This window comes from Narcine bancroftii, chromosome 7 (assembly GCF_036971445.1).
Source record: "Narcine bancroftii isolate sNarBan1 chromosome 7, sNarBan1.hap1, whole genome shotgun sequence".
Classification (NCBI taxonomy): Eukaryota; Metazoa; Chordata; class Chondrichthyes; order Torpediniformes; family Narcinidae; genus Narcine; species Narcine bancroftii.
The window spans coordinates 201,009,436-201,022,011 of NC_091475.1; the positions used below are offsets into that span (position 1 = coordinate 201,009,436).

The 12,576-nt window shown below is 44.5% G+C and overlaps 1 protein-coding gene and 1 long non-coding RNA gene across 5 annotated transcripts in view; one reads left to right on the plus strand and one right to left on the minus strand.

Annotated features, from left to right (window-relative positions):
• LOC138739609 (interleukin-5 receptor subunit alpha-like) overlaps positions 1 to 8,213 on the minus strand; it is a 68,989-nt gene extending 60,776 nt beyond the window's left edge. The window contains exons 1-2 of one of the 4 annotated variants that reach the window (XM_069891999.1): positions 7,992 to 8,209; positions 7,669 to 7,867 (exon numbers count right to left, since the gene is read on the minus strand). The gene's annotated coding sequence lies outside the window, so the exon portion shown is untranslated. Of the gene's footprint in view, positions 1 to 7,668 lie in introns of all 4 variants that reach the window. The other 3 variants (XM_069891998.1, XM_069891997.1, XM_069892000.1) reach the window with 3 other exon arrangements.
• LOC138739610 (uncharacterized) overlaps positions 6,678 to 12,576 on the plus strand; it is a 132,068-nt gene continuing 126,169 nt past the window's right edge. The window contains exon 1 of the long non-coding RNA XR_011342339.1: positions 6,678 to 6,758. This is a non-coding gene — a long non-coding RNA (uncharacterized lncRNA). The remainder of the gene's footprint in view (positions 6,759 to 12,576) is intronic.

The window sequence follows — 12,576 nt, forward strand, 5'->3', positions numbered from 1 at the left end:
AAAAACATATTGTGCTCGATGGTGATAGAGGACCTTGTCTGGAAGCTATTTTTCCCAAGAAGCTGGAAGTAAAGACCATCTGACAGCCTGAGGCGGATTTCACAAATCTCTGCATTTTCAGATCAGCAGTCCCGTTCCACGCTGTGATCTCATCCTCCACCAGCCTCCACATTCAGCGCCTATCCTCTGTCATTTTCGCCAGCTGCGACTTGATCCTGCCACTTTCCGCCTTCTGCGGGGATCACATTCTCGGTGGTTCCCTTGTCCTCCCCACCCATCTCTCCCTTTTATCCACCCCCCCACCCCATAATTTTCCCCTGCAACCACAGGAAGTCCAACACTTGCTCTCACACCTCCTCCCTCACCATCATCTAGGGTCTTAAACAGCCCTTAAAAAAGATTCACGTGCAACTCCTCGACTGCAATCAGTGCTCCCGATGTGACCTCCTCTACATCGGTGAGACCAGATGTAGACCGGTTGCATGCCGTTTCAACACTCCTTCCCTTTCCCTCATTGATTTGTCTGTTCTGTATCTTCTCCATTGCCAGAGTGAGACCCAATTTAAAGTTAGAGGACCAACAACTCATGATCCACCTGGGCAGTCTACAGCCCAATATTATGAACAAAAAGATGTCCAATTTCAGGTAGAGGGCTCCCTCTCTCTTCCCTGCCCCCTCTTTATCATCCTCCTTCCAAACCTCCCGTACCCAGCTCACCACTCATTCTCTCCCTTTCCTCTTTGGTTCCTTCACTCCCCCCCTCCCACCCTCCTCTCCCCACACCCCTTTCCCTTCTGTTCCAATTATTCTCTCATTCAAACACCATTCTCATCTTCTCTACTTATTCGATTCCAGCATGGGCAGCCTTTGTCTTCTAATCTCCTATTCTACCCTCCACCTGAACCCTTGGTGTTTCTTGCCGCTCTCTCAACATTTGTCTAGCATCTGCCACTCTGCTGTTCATCATGTTCCATCTCACGCCCCCCATCCTCCCCCCCATTCCATCTGGTTGGCCATTCCTGTCAGGGCCCTTTGCCTCACCCCTCCCACTCTGTCTTATAGACAATAGGTGCTGGATTAGGCCCATTGAGCAACCCCACCATTCATTTAGATCATGGCTGATCTTCCACTATCAATACCCTGTCCCTGTCTTCTCCCTATAATACTTAATTCCCCTGTCCACAAGGATCTTATCTAACTCCCTCTTGAACTTGTACAGAGAACCCACCTTCACCACCCCCTGCGGCAAAGTGTTCCACAGACCAACAACTCTCTGACTAAAAAGTTTTTTCTCATCTCTGCCATAAACTGTGGTCTCAAGTCCTAGTCTCCACCAACATTGTGAACATGTAATCAGTTTTTAACATGTCCAATCCCTTAATAATCTGATATACCTCAGTCATATCTCCCCTCATCCTTCTCAATTCCAACATATACAACCCCAGTTAATCCAACCTTTCGGCATACGTCAATCCCGCCATCTCAAGAACTAACCTTGTGAATCTTCGCTGCACTCCCTCAATACCGAGAATGTCCTTCCTCAAATTAGGAGACCGCAACTGGACACAATACTCCAGGTGTGGTCTCAGCAGGGCCCTGTACAACTGCAGAAGGACATCTTTACTCCTGTACTCTTTATCCATTTTTATGAAGGCCAACATGCTATTTGCCTTTTTCACAGCTTGTTGAACCTGCATGCTATCTTTTAGTGACTGATGTAGAAGTAACACCTAGATCACGTATCACTTCCCCATTCCCTAACGACTCCATTTAAATAATAATCTGCCTTCCTGTTCCTGCCACCAAAGTGGATAACCTCACATTTATCCACATTAAACTGCACCTTCCGTGCATCCGCCCACACACCCAACCTGTCCAAGGTCCCCTGAATTTTCCTGACATCCTCCCCACACTTTACACTGCCACCTAGTTTTGCATCATTTGCTAATTTGTTAATGTTATTCATATTCCCCTTATTTAAATCATTAATATATATGATAAACAACTGAGGGCACAGCACCAAGCCCTTCAGGACCCCACTTGTCACATCCTGCCATCCCGAAAGTGACCCATTAATCCCTACTCTTTGCTTCCTGTCCATCAACCAATTTTCTATCCTTTTCAGCACCCTACCCCCATTACCATGCTCTCTAATTTTGCCTACTAATCTCCGTATAGCCCTCTTAGTTGGTCTTTGAAGGTTTCCCAATCCTCTAGCTTCCCATTTCTCTTTGCTATATTATACTTCTTCTCCTTGGTCTTGATTCCTCTAATTCCTTTGTCAGCCATAGTTTCCCTTTGCTCACCTTCGAGCCTTTCTTCCTCTTTGGTATGAACTGGTCTTGTACCTTCTGAAAAAATACCCAGAATACCTGCCATTTTGTTCCACAGTTCTCAGACCCAGGCTATCCTTCCATTGTATTTTACCACTAACTAACTTTCTTTACTCCTTATGAAGAGTTTAGGCCGCAAACATCAACCATTCTTTGTTGAGGGGGACATACACAAGAGTCAGGCATCCAGAACTACTGGAAAACCATCAACGTGGAGAAAGATGCTCTTTGGTCTTCCCAAAACCGGTTGGGCTTTTACCATATGGAGATGGAGAGGAGGGAATGCTACTGACTAGACATTTCAGGCTTCAGGAGTAAGCTCTGAGGGACGCACTGAGGCTTGGTGCAGCCAACATGAGGGTGCAGTTGAGAAGGACCACAGTCCAGAGTCCTCCCATAACCAAACATTGAGGAGCTGAGACTTAGGGGAAGTCCTTTAAACAGAGAGGGGAGAATAGATTTGAATGTAACAGTGCAGAGTAGAGGGGGTAAGTTGTGATGCAATAGGGAGAAGATGTGGAAAACTCCTCACCTGGCAGAATTAATTAGTACCCAACTTAAAAAAATAAAGTTTAATTGGTTTAAAAAAATTCCTAGAGATCTTAGAAGTGGGCTACAAAGAAATCCAGAACTCAAACTACAAAAAAAATTGACTGCAACTGAAGTTACTTTGTTGGAAGAACCAGGGTGACCTTGAAGACTCAGCCTCCGATCCTAGTTCCTCTCCAGCCCCAGCAGATGAAGGTTTCACGGGTGAGAATTCAGGGTCCAGCGCCACTTCTCGGGGAGCTGGGGAAGATGGCGCTCGAGCACGGAAAAAAACTACGGAGATGGTGGCAGAGACAACGCACATCCCTGGACCTTCGCGCACGCACGCCACAGAAGCTATTGAATCGGGGTCTGTGGATCCGACTCCGACAATGGTCGCGGGTCAGACAAGGTCTAAACATAAAGCCTGTTTACAGTTTCAGCCCTTAGCAACATCAACAGAGGAGGAAGAAGATGATCCTGGAGGAGAAGAATTTTTTTTTTAAACCACAACCACAAGGAGAGGAAACAGAAGAAGGAGGAGATCAATATATTCAAGGTAAAATGGGTGCATATTATATTGCCCCAAAACCTCTTGACCCACAGATTTTTGATAAAATTTTTGAAAGAATGGACTTAATTAGGCAGAAAATGGATGGAAATTATGATGAAATTAAAGCTGATTTTACAAATCAGTTGGTGCTATTAGAGAAGAAATGACTGTAATGAAAACAGATATGGCAAAATATAATAAAACTGTTGACAAAATTAAAATTAAAGTTCAAAAATTTAAAGATTTCCAGGAATGTCAGATGGAGGCAGAGAATGTAAAGGTACAGTTCATAAGATAGAAGATTCTTTTACGGTGTGGGAATTTCAGAAGAAAGATTTATTGCAGAAAGTTGATATGTTGAAAGTTGATATGTCAGAGTAGAAGGAATAATGTAAAAATTGTTGGTTTGCCTGAAGATTTTGAAGGTAATAATCGAGTGAAGTTTTTTCAAAATTGGCTGGCTGAAATTCTGGGACCAGAGACTTTTCAAAATGGTTTGGAGCTCGATAGAGCACATAGAGCTCAAAGGAGAAAAACCGTATCCAGGACAACCGCCACGCTCTGTCTTGATTAAACATTTACGTTACCAAGATAGGGAAATGATTTCAAGAATGACAGTTCAAAAAGCGAGAGAACAACAAAGTCCTTTAGTGGATGCAGAACAATCGAGTATTTTTAATGCAGATTTGAGTAATGAAATTGTTAAAAGAAGAAAATAATTTAATCCAGCAAAATCAGATTTGTGGAATAAGGAATATAAATTTGCTTTTTGATATCCAGCAGTCCTTAAAATTTTTATGGACAACATCAAGCTCAATATTTTGCTGATAAGTCTGAAGCCTTGGTATTTCTCAATTCGTTGCCCAATATTGAGGAGAATGGAAGGCAATCTTCTGTATTTCAACAAATTGAAGGGGACCAAGAAAAATCAAAAGGAGGGATTCCATCTGGAGGATAGATGAATAAAGCCCAGTTGACTTGATGACGATCAAGTTAACAGAGACCTTGAAGAAGCTTATCATACTTTACTTATTGAAGTTTAATTTTGATATTCTGTCTGGGGCAGGTGGATTGTCCTTTTTTTCCGCTTTCCTCTTCGGAGGACTCGTGCTGCTAGTGGCGAGGGCCACTTCTTGTTATTAAGGGAGTTAGCACTGACCTAAATGGCGATTTTCTTTTTTATTTTTTTTTTATTTTGGTGGTTTCTTACTTTCTGTCTTGGAGGTGGCATGTTTTGAAAATTGCCTGTGGAGCTGGGGTGACTCAAGTGGAGAGGAGAGTTTTATATTTCCTAAAATTAAAACACGATAATACAAGGTTTAAATTATGTAACGTTAAATGTGAATGGGCTCAATAATCAAATTAAAAGGAAGAGGGTTATAGCTCAACTTAAAAAGTTGGAAGTAGATATTGTTTTTTTTTACAGGAAACTCATTTAACAGAGAAAGAACATCAAAAGTTGAAAAGGAAATGGGTTAGAAGGTTAATGCTTTGTCTTTTAATTCTAAAGCGTGAGGAACAGCCATTTTAATTAATAAAAATTTGCCATTTAAATTGCAATCAACAATTACTGACCCTTTTGGTAAATATGTATTAGTAAATTGTCAAATTTTTCAGAATCTTGAATTGTTATGAATATTTACACTCCTAATACAGATAATTATAGAAGGCTCCTTCCTAGGTGGGTTGGCAATGTGAAAGGCTGATGCTTCACACTGCATGATTACGGGGTCTAGAAATTCACCAAGATAAATGGTTACTTAAACAAAAGTTAGTTTTAATTTTCTTTAAACCTAAAAACAGGATAAAACTTTAACTTATCACTATTAACTTAACCGAGCTTAACCCCTTCTAATTCTAAGCACACATGTATGTAATGTGTGTATGAATTCTGAAAAGTTCTTAGCTTCACAGTCCCATATCACTTCTCATTCCTCCAAGTTCACCGGTATCAGGCAATTCTTATACTGTGCACAGATTTTTATATTTATGAATCTTCACCAGGCTTTGGTGGTTGAAAGGTAAATGGTTACTGCTCAGGAAGGTTCTTGTCAGTTTTCAGAGAGAGATTTGTTGCTCATTGGACACACACAAACTGATTTCTTCCGAACAGCATTTCATTGTCTTGCCGAAGACAAGACAATCATCAGGGTTGTCAAGATGATAACCTCTTTCCTTCAGGTCACTACAGAGTTCCTTTTCTGTTTCCCTTATCTCAAGTGAAACATTATACAGCTGGTCATTTCCTTTTGTAAGGACCAGAAGGCCTTTGCACAAGCTGAACTCAGAACTCACAACCATCTTCAAAATGGGGTTTCAAACAAGCTTCCAAAAGCCACTGCAGAAAACCAGCTGTCTCTCTCTCTCTCTCTCTCTCTCTGTGTTACACTAGGCCATTTCATGTTGGGCCTCCGCCTTGAGACCGGCTTTGGACCAGATGGAAAAATGGGAACTTATCTTTCAGACAGCAGCTCTAAAAGACTGCTCCAGCATCCCATTCATATCCAAAGGCACTGCGTAGCACCCTCCAGATCTGACGGAGGTGGGGCAACTGGTGCTGTAGTGCCACCCGACATCAATACATGGCAGAGCAATGGCTGTCTTCCCTACCCATTATACCCCATGCAGCTGAAACCACTCTATGGCACCCAGAACAGTTGCAGTTGCATGGAGGATTATAGGTAGGGAAGACGGCCATTGTTCTGCCATGTTTTGAGCCACATAGAGTGGCCACGAAGGCCAAAGTGGCCCAGTGTGGCTATCCCAGCCCGCACCAGCTGCACTCTGATGGACCCTGGTGTCCCGCTAGTCCCTGCTGTCCTGACTGCCCTGATGGTCCACACTGCCCCACCAACTCCCACTGATAGCTCTCGCTGCCCCAACAGTCCCTGCTGCCCTGACTCCCCCCGCTGCCCTGACTCCCCCCGCTGCCCCAATGGTCCCTGCTGCCCCAATGGTCTCCACTGACAGCTCCCACTGCCCCGACAGTCCCCACTGACACTTCCCACTACCCCAACACTCCTTGCTGTCCCAACAGTCCCTGCTGACAGCTCCTGCTGCCTCAACAGTCCTTGTTGCCCCGACGGACTCTGCTGTCCCCTGCTGACAGCCCCTGCTGCCCCAATGGCCCTGATTGCCCAGAGGGCTCCCCACCTGACTTGGAGGGAGAGGGTGGGAGGGGAGATGGGTGGTGGACTGACGGCATCATCAGCCTGTCCCTAAACAGCTGCTTAGCAGGACTGTATATTCCGATTGATCGGCAGAGGGCTGCGCTACGGAGATTATTCTTCTCAGAGAGGGGTTGGAATATGCGGCTCGGAGACCGCCTCCGCACATCCAGAAAGGTAGATGATTAGGCGTTTTGGCGGAGTTTCTCAACTTTTACATCTCAACTTTTGGGCTCTCTGAAATGTCCTACTTCGAGAAAAAAAAAACCTGTTTGACTCTCTCTGCTTGCAAAACCCCTCCTAAAACAGCAAACTCCACCAAAACAGCGTGCTGCCTCCCAAAATCAATTCATGAGAGATCTTATCCGTCTCCTGAGATGGGCCCTTCCATTTGCACCCCGTTGTGAAAATCTCCAGCCCAGGAGTCTGCCCAGGGCAGACTTGTAGGCATGACTCTTGCATTTTAAAAGGAGATCTGTTTTGAAGTGTTCCTATCTGTTTGTGACCTAACTAAAATCCCTGCAGTCTATCTCCTCCAAAAAACACATCTATACATAATATAAAACATAATCTGTCACATAAATCCACAATAATTCAAAACTTTAGATTATTCATACATAAATTCATATATAGAGAGAGAGAGTGACATTTTCTATTTCGTTCCCTCCCCTTCTCCTCCCCTAGAATTCAACCCAAAGAGGAGAAAAGAAAGAAAGGATGTCATCTAATTATTCTCCAATTTTCATTGTTTTCTTCGGTAACATATACTATCCCTTTAAGAGTTGGAGGTTTGAATTTGGTGATCACCTCTAAGCTTCCAAATTTGTTGAAATTGTCCAAAATTATTTCTTAAACAATCGGTAAGTTTTCCTAATGGACCTATTTCTATCTACCAGCGCTGTATTTCCAAAGCCATTTCCATTTTCCAATTTTTTTTTGTGCCAGCTAAAGCAATCGTCAAGCTATCCAATTTTAACTGTCTTTATCATTTATATAACTCGATAGAATTTTTTTTTTGGATCGTTGGGTATTTTATTTTATTATTTCATTAACATCATCCTAGAAAACAAATAACTTTCTTTCTGACCTGTCCGAGTTGAATCTAGTTTCCAACGATAACGCGGGACTCCAATCTTTCAATAAATTGCCCGGTTGCACCCACACGGAATCGGCAGTGTGAAAGGGGCTCCGACCCGTGGAGCCGACTTCGATTTCGGTTTCCCTGCCAGCGGCAGTGGTTGACAACCCGCTCTTGGCGACGGTGACCAGAATCCGCGGCAACGAGTCTGCTTGGAAGGGCAATGGTGAAAGGTATGGGGAGAATGCCCCGTCCTCTCGACCAAAGCAGTGGAGAGAAGTTAAAGGAGGAGACCAAGCTGAGTCATTTCAAATCAGTCGTCTTTCACTTACCGAGCTGGCTTCGCCTGGGCAGAGGCTTCGAGCCACAGGTCCGGAGCGCTGCGGGCTGTTCCCGATCTCTGAGTTGGGAGTGGACCCCCTCCTACATTTCTTTCTATCAGCCGGCCCCTCCCTCGAGAGAAGCACCGAGGCTGGGCTTCAGAGAGTCTCAGTTGGTCGCGGCGCGGAGTACTAACTATTGGGAATTGGGAGTGCAATCGCACTTTAGGTCTCGTCCCTTCTCATGGGTGGGATTGGGGGCGGGGGGATGTAAAACACAGGATTCTGTTGACACCAGTGAGAAAAAAATAACACACGCAAATGCTGGAGAAACTCAGCAGGTCAAACAGTGCCTTGATGGAGCAAAGGTGCATGCTGGAGAAACTCAGCAGGTCAAACAGTGCCTTGATGGAGCAAAGGTGCATGCTGGAGAAACTCAGCAGGTCAAACAGTGCCTTGATGGAGCAAAGGTACATGCTGGAGAAACTCAGCAGGTCAAACAGTGCCTTGATGGAGCAAAGGTGCATGCTGGAGAAACTCAGCAGGTCAAACAGTGCCTTGATGGAGCAAAGGTACATGCTGGCGAAACTCAGCAGGTCAAACAGTGCCTTGATGGAGCAAAGGTGCATGCTGGAGAAACTCATCAGGTCAAACAGTGCCTTGATGGAGCAAAGGTGCATGCTGGAGAAACTAAACAGGTCAAACAGTGCCTTGATGGAGCAAAGGTGCATGCTGGAGAAACTCATCAGGTCAAACAGTGCCTTGATGGAGCAAAGGTGCATGCTGGCGAAACTCAGCAGGTCAAACAGTGCCTTGATGGAGCAAAGGTGCATGCTGGAGAAACTCAGCAGGTCAAACAGTGCCTTGATGGAGCAAAGGTGCATGCTGGAGAAACTCAGCAGGTCAAACAGTGCCTTGATGGAGCAAAGGTGCATGCTGGAGAAACTCAGCAGGTCAAACAGTGCCTTGATGGAGCAAAGGTGCATGCTGGAGAAACTCAGCAGGTCAAACAGTGCCTTGATGGAGCAAAGGTGCATGCTGGAGAAACTCAGCAGGTCAAACAGTGCCTTGATGGAGCAAAGGTACATGCTGGCGAAACTCAGCAGGTCAAACAGTGCCTTGATGGAGCAAAGGTGCATGCTGGAGAAACTCAACAGGTCAAACAGTGCCTTGATGGAGCAAAGGTGCATGCTGGAGAAACTCATCAGGTCAAACAGTGCCTTGATGGAGCAAAGGTGCATGCTGGAGAAACTCAACAGGTCAAACAGTGCCTTGATGGAGCAAAGGTGCATGCTGGAGAAACTCAGCAGGTCAAACAGTGCCTTGATGGAGCAAAGGTGCATGCTGGAGAAACTCAGCAGGTCAAACAGTGCCTTGATGGAGCAAAGGTACATGCTGGAGAAACTCAGCAGGTCAAACAGTGCCTTGATGGAGCAAAGGTGCACGATGCTGATGTGCACCTTTGCTCCATCAAGGCACTGTTTGACCTGATGAGTTTCTCCAGCATTTGCATGTGCTTTTTTTTCATGGGTGGTGTGGAATCCTGAGGTCAAATAAAGTCAGTGCTCTTTGTTGAGTTCAAATATGCTCAAGTTTTATTCTATCAATTCTGGGTTTTTTTTAACTCCCTCCTGGTCCTGTGCAACATGCCAGCCATTTCAGTCGATAACCAATCTATATTATCCTGCAAGGCATTATAGTCGATAATCAAACTATATCATTTATCACTGCGACATCCCTCCCTTTGTCAAATAAAAGGATCATCAAATGAATGAATAATGCTTAAACTATGGTGGCCCACAGCCTAATGGTGAACTGGCCCTGCCTGTATCGCTATGTGGTGGGGCAGCCATTAGGAGATGGTGTCATCAGGAGTTTCTTCTTGACTCCAGCATCCCTTCCAGCCCTGGGCAGCGATTATGACTGTGGAGATATGTAATTGCACCACTAGTTCACCAGGGCTCATCCCGGTGACCTTGTCTATAAAGCAGTCCAGAGCTGCAGTCTAGCCTTCCAGGTTTGTCTTGCAGAGAGACAAGACCTCTTAGTGTACATATTAGTTTATTAAAGCTGTCTTATATTCGCACTGCTGGCGCGGTTATGGTCAGTACAATTACGTCACAAAGCACCAGGTGACTGAGCTCATGCTACCCTTAAAAGGGTGCGCTGAATTTGAATAAAAGCAGTCGTTAACGATCAGCGATGTGGTGGCAGTGATTTACTTCAACTCCTCAGAGCGTCACAAAACTACTTTTAAAAGAGTCTTCTATCGATACTGATTACTTTCCATACCAGTCTCAACTTCAATTTCCAAATTACATATTTTCCTGGATGATTTATAAAACAGATTTCCAAACCATAAAATACAAAGATCTCCACGCTATTACATCATAAAGTCTTGAAATCTCTTAGGTGGTTCATCGCTGACGTTCCGTTCTCTCTCCTGGCCCGCTTCTGGACCGCGATGTCCTGCCCAATTTGTCTACCACCTTGATGCTGGTTTCCAGTAGTTTCTCTTTCCAGCTGATACATTCCAGGTCCATCAAGCGGGTCATTTTGGCTCTGCTCTCTCGCAGTTTCGTCTGGTGTGAACATCATTGGAGCGTTGCGATGATAATACTTTTTCACATGTGATGTGTTTCTGTCATAAGTAACACCTTCTGGTGACTGGACTGTCACCATATTTCCTTCTCTGGACACCCCAATATATGGTTGGGGAATAAATAGTGTGTCCATTTTATTCTGACTTTCTTCCCTCACCAGTACCTCATCCCTTGGTATTACATCTGAAGATCTGGCATTCCTTTTCATGTCCACATACAGTTTTGTTGCCCCTTTTCCTTCAGCATCGTGGTCTTCCACTTCCTGGTCATTCACTACGTCAATAACCAGTGGTATTTTGGTTCTGATATTTCTTCCGGACAAGAGTTATGCTGGACTTTTCCTGTGGTACTATGTGGTGTCACTCTGAATGCTGTTATGTAGGCCAAAAGAGCTTCTTTCCAGTCCTTGCCTTCTGCTTGAGTGATTCTCATTCTTTTCTCCAGTGACTGATTCTGACATTCATCTTCTCCATTGGCCTCTGGTCATTTTGGTGTAACCTTGTTGAGGCGTACACCAATGGTTCTCAAGAATTCTCGGAATATCTCTGATATGAATTGAGGTCCATTGTCTGCCATGGCTGGCGAAGATCTCCCTCAGTGCAGTGATAGTCTTTTCTGCTTTCGTTGATTTCATTATGACATACTCATAATATCTGCTGTAATATCGACAACCACCAAAATCAAGTATACCATTGGGAATGGGCCCAAGAGGTCTACTGCAATATCCTCCCATGGTCCTGCTGGTAGCAGTGTGTTTTATATTGTTTCAGGTGGGTTAAGTCTACTTATCACCTGACCCCATGACATGATCTCACATATTTTTCCACATCTTTTTCCTTTCTTGGCCACCATACCTTTGAATGGAGGCTTTACTTTGTCCCCACAACTCCCAAATGTCCCTTGTGAGTCAGTGCTACCATCCTCCCTCTCAATATCTGTGGAATCAGTTTCTCCTGAGTACATGTCTTCCAATTGTGCACCGTTCATCTCTGATGGCCACATAGGTTTTGTTCCAGTCACTGCTGTTGATCCGATTCCTAATGTCCATCAGTTCTGGGTCCACGCATGAATCCTCCTCGATCTCCCTGGGTTAGCATCAGCTATGACTCATGTCTGAGCCTTTGGATCAAAATGTCCCAATGTATGTGCACTCATCAGGCTTCTTTTCAATTTCTGAAATGCCTTCCTTTGGTCGGGTCCGAACACAAAGTGAGCACTTTACTGTGTTGTCCTCCTCAGTGGTTCTGCAATAGTCGCTAGATTTAGTATGAACCTTGCACAAAAGTTTACTAGGCCCAGTAAGCTCCTCAATTCTGTCGCATTCCTTGGTTCTCGAACCTCTGCAACTGCCTTGATTTTATCTTCAGTTGTGTGAAATATGGTTGAAGATGATTAAACTCGCACCATTCTGTGAAAAGGGATGAAATGCAAAGAATGTAGATGAGAGCTTGAAAACAGACAATACTAGCTAGTAGACCTCTTCTTATCAGGATTCCCAAGGATGCAAGGATCTGGTTCACGCTGGTACAGAGACCTAAGGTAGTCTATAGCTAGTACTGCGCTTGCTTTATAGAGACATGAATATTAATTTAGACACCCCTAAGGAGGGAATGAACTAATTAACATAACATGCGATGTATGAAGAGGGAGGAACTGAGTGATAACTGTATTGATGGAAGGGAGAAGGAGAATGTTGTAATGTATTGGGATTCTGATTGCAAGAAGGTCAATGAAGGTGGGGTGATGTTGAGCGCGGGACTGTACAAAAGAGTGATGATTCTGAACCTCCGGTGTGTCTCCAGACCAGGGACACCCAACTCTGCAGACTCGAAATAAAGCTGAACATGTTCTTCAAGACTTTGTCTCCAGGGTAGTGATTGTGAACACTTTATATTTCACAAGCTTGGGGGGCTCATCCGGGATCCTCAACTCCCACTGCTTTGTGACTGGCTATCGAAGAACGAGAAGGTGCACCCCACTTATTTCAGTGGTCT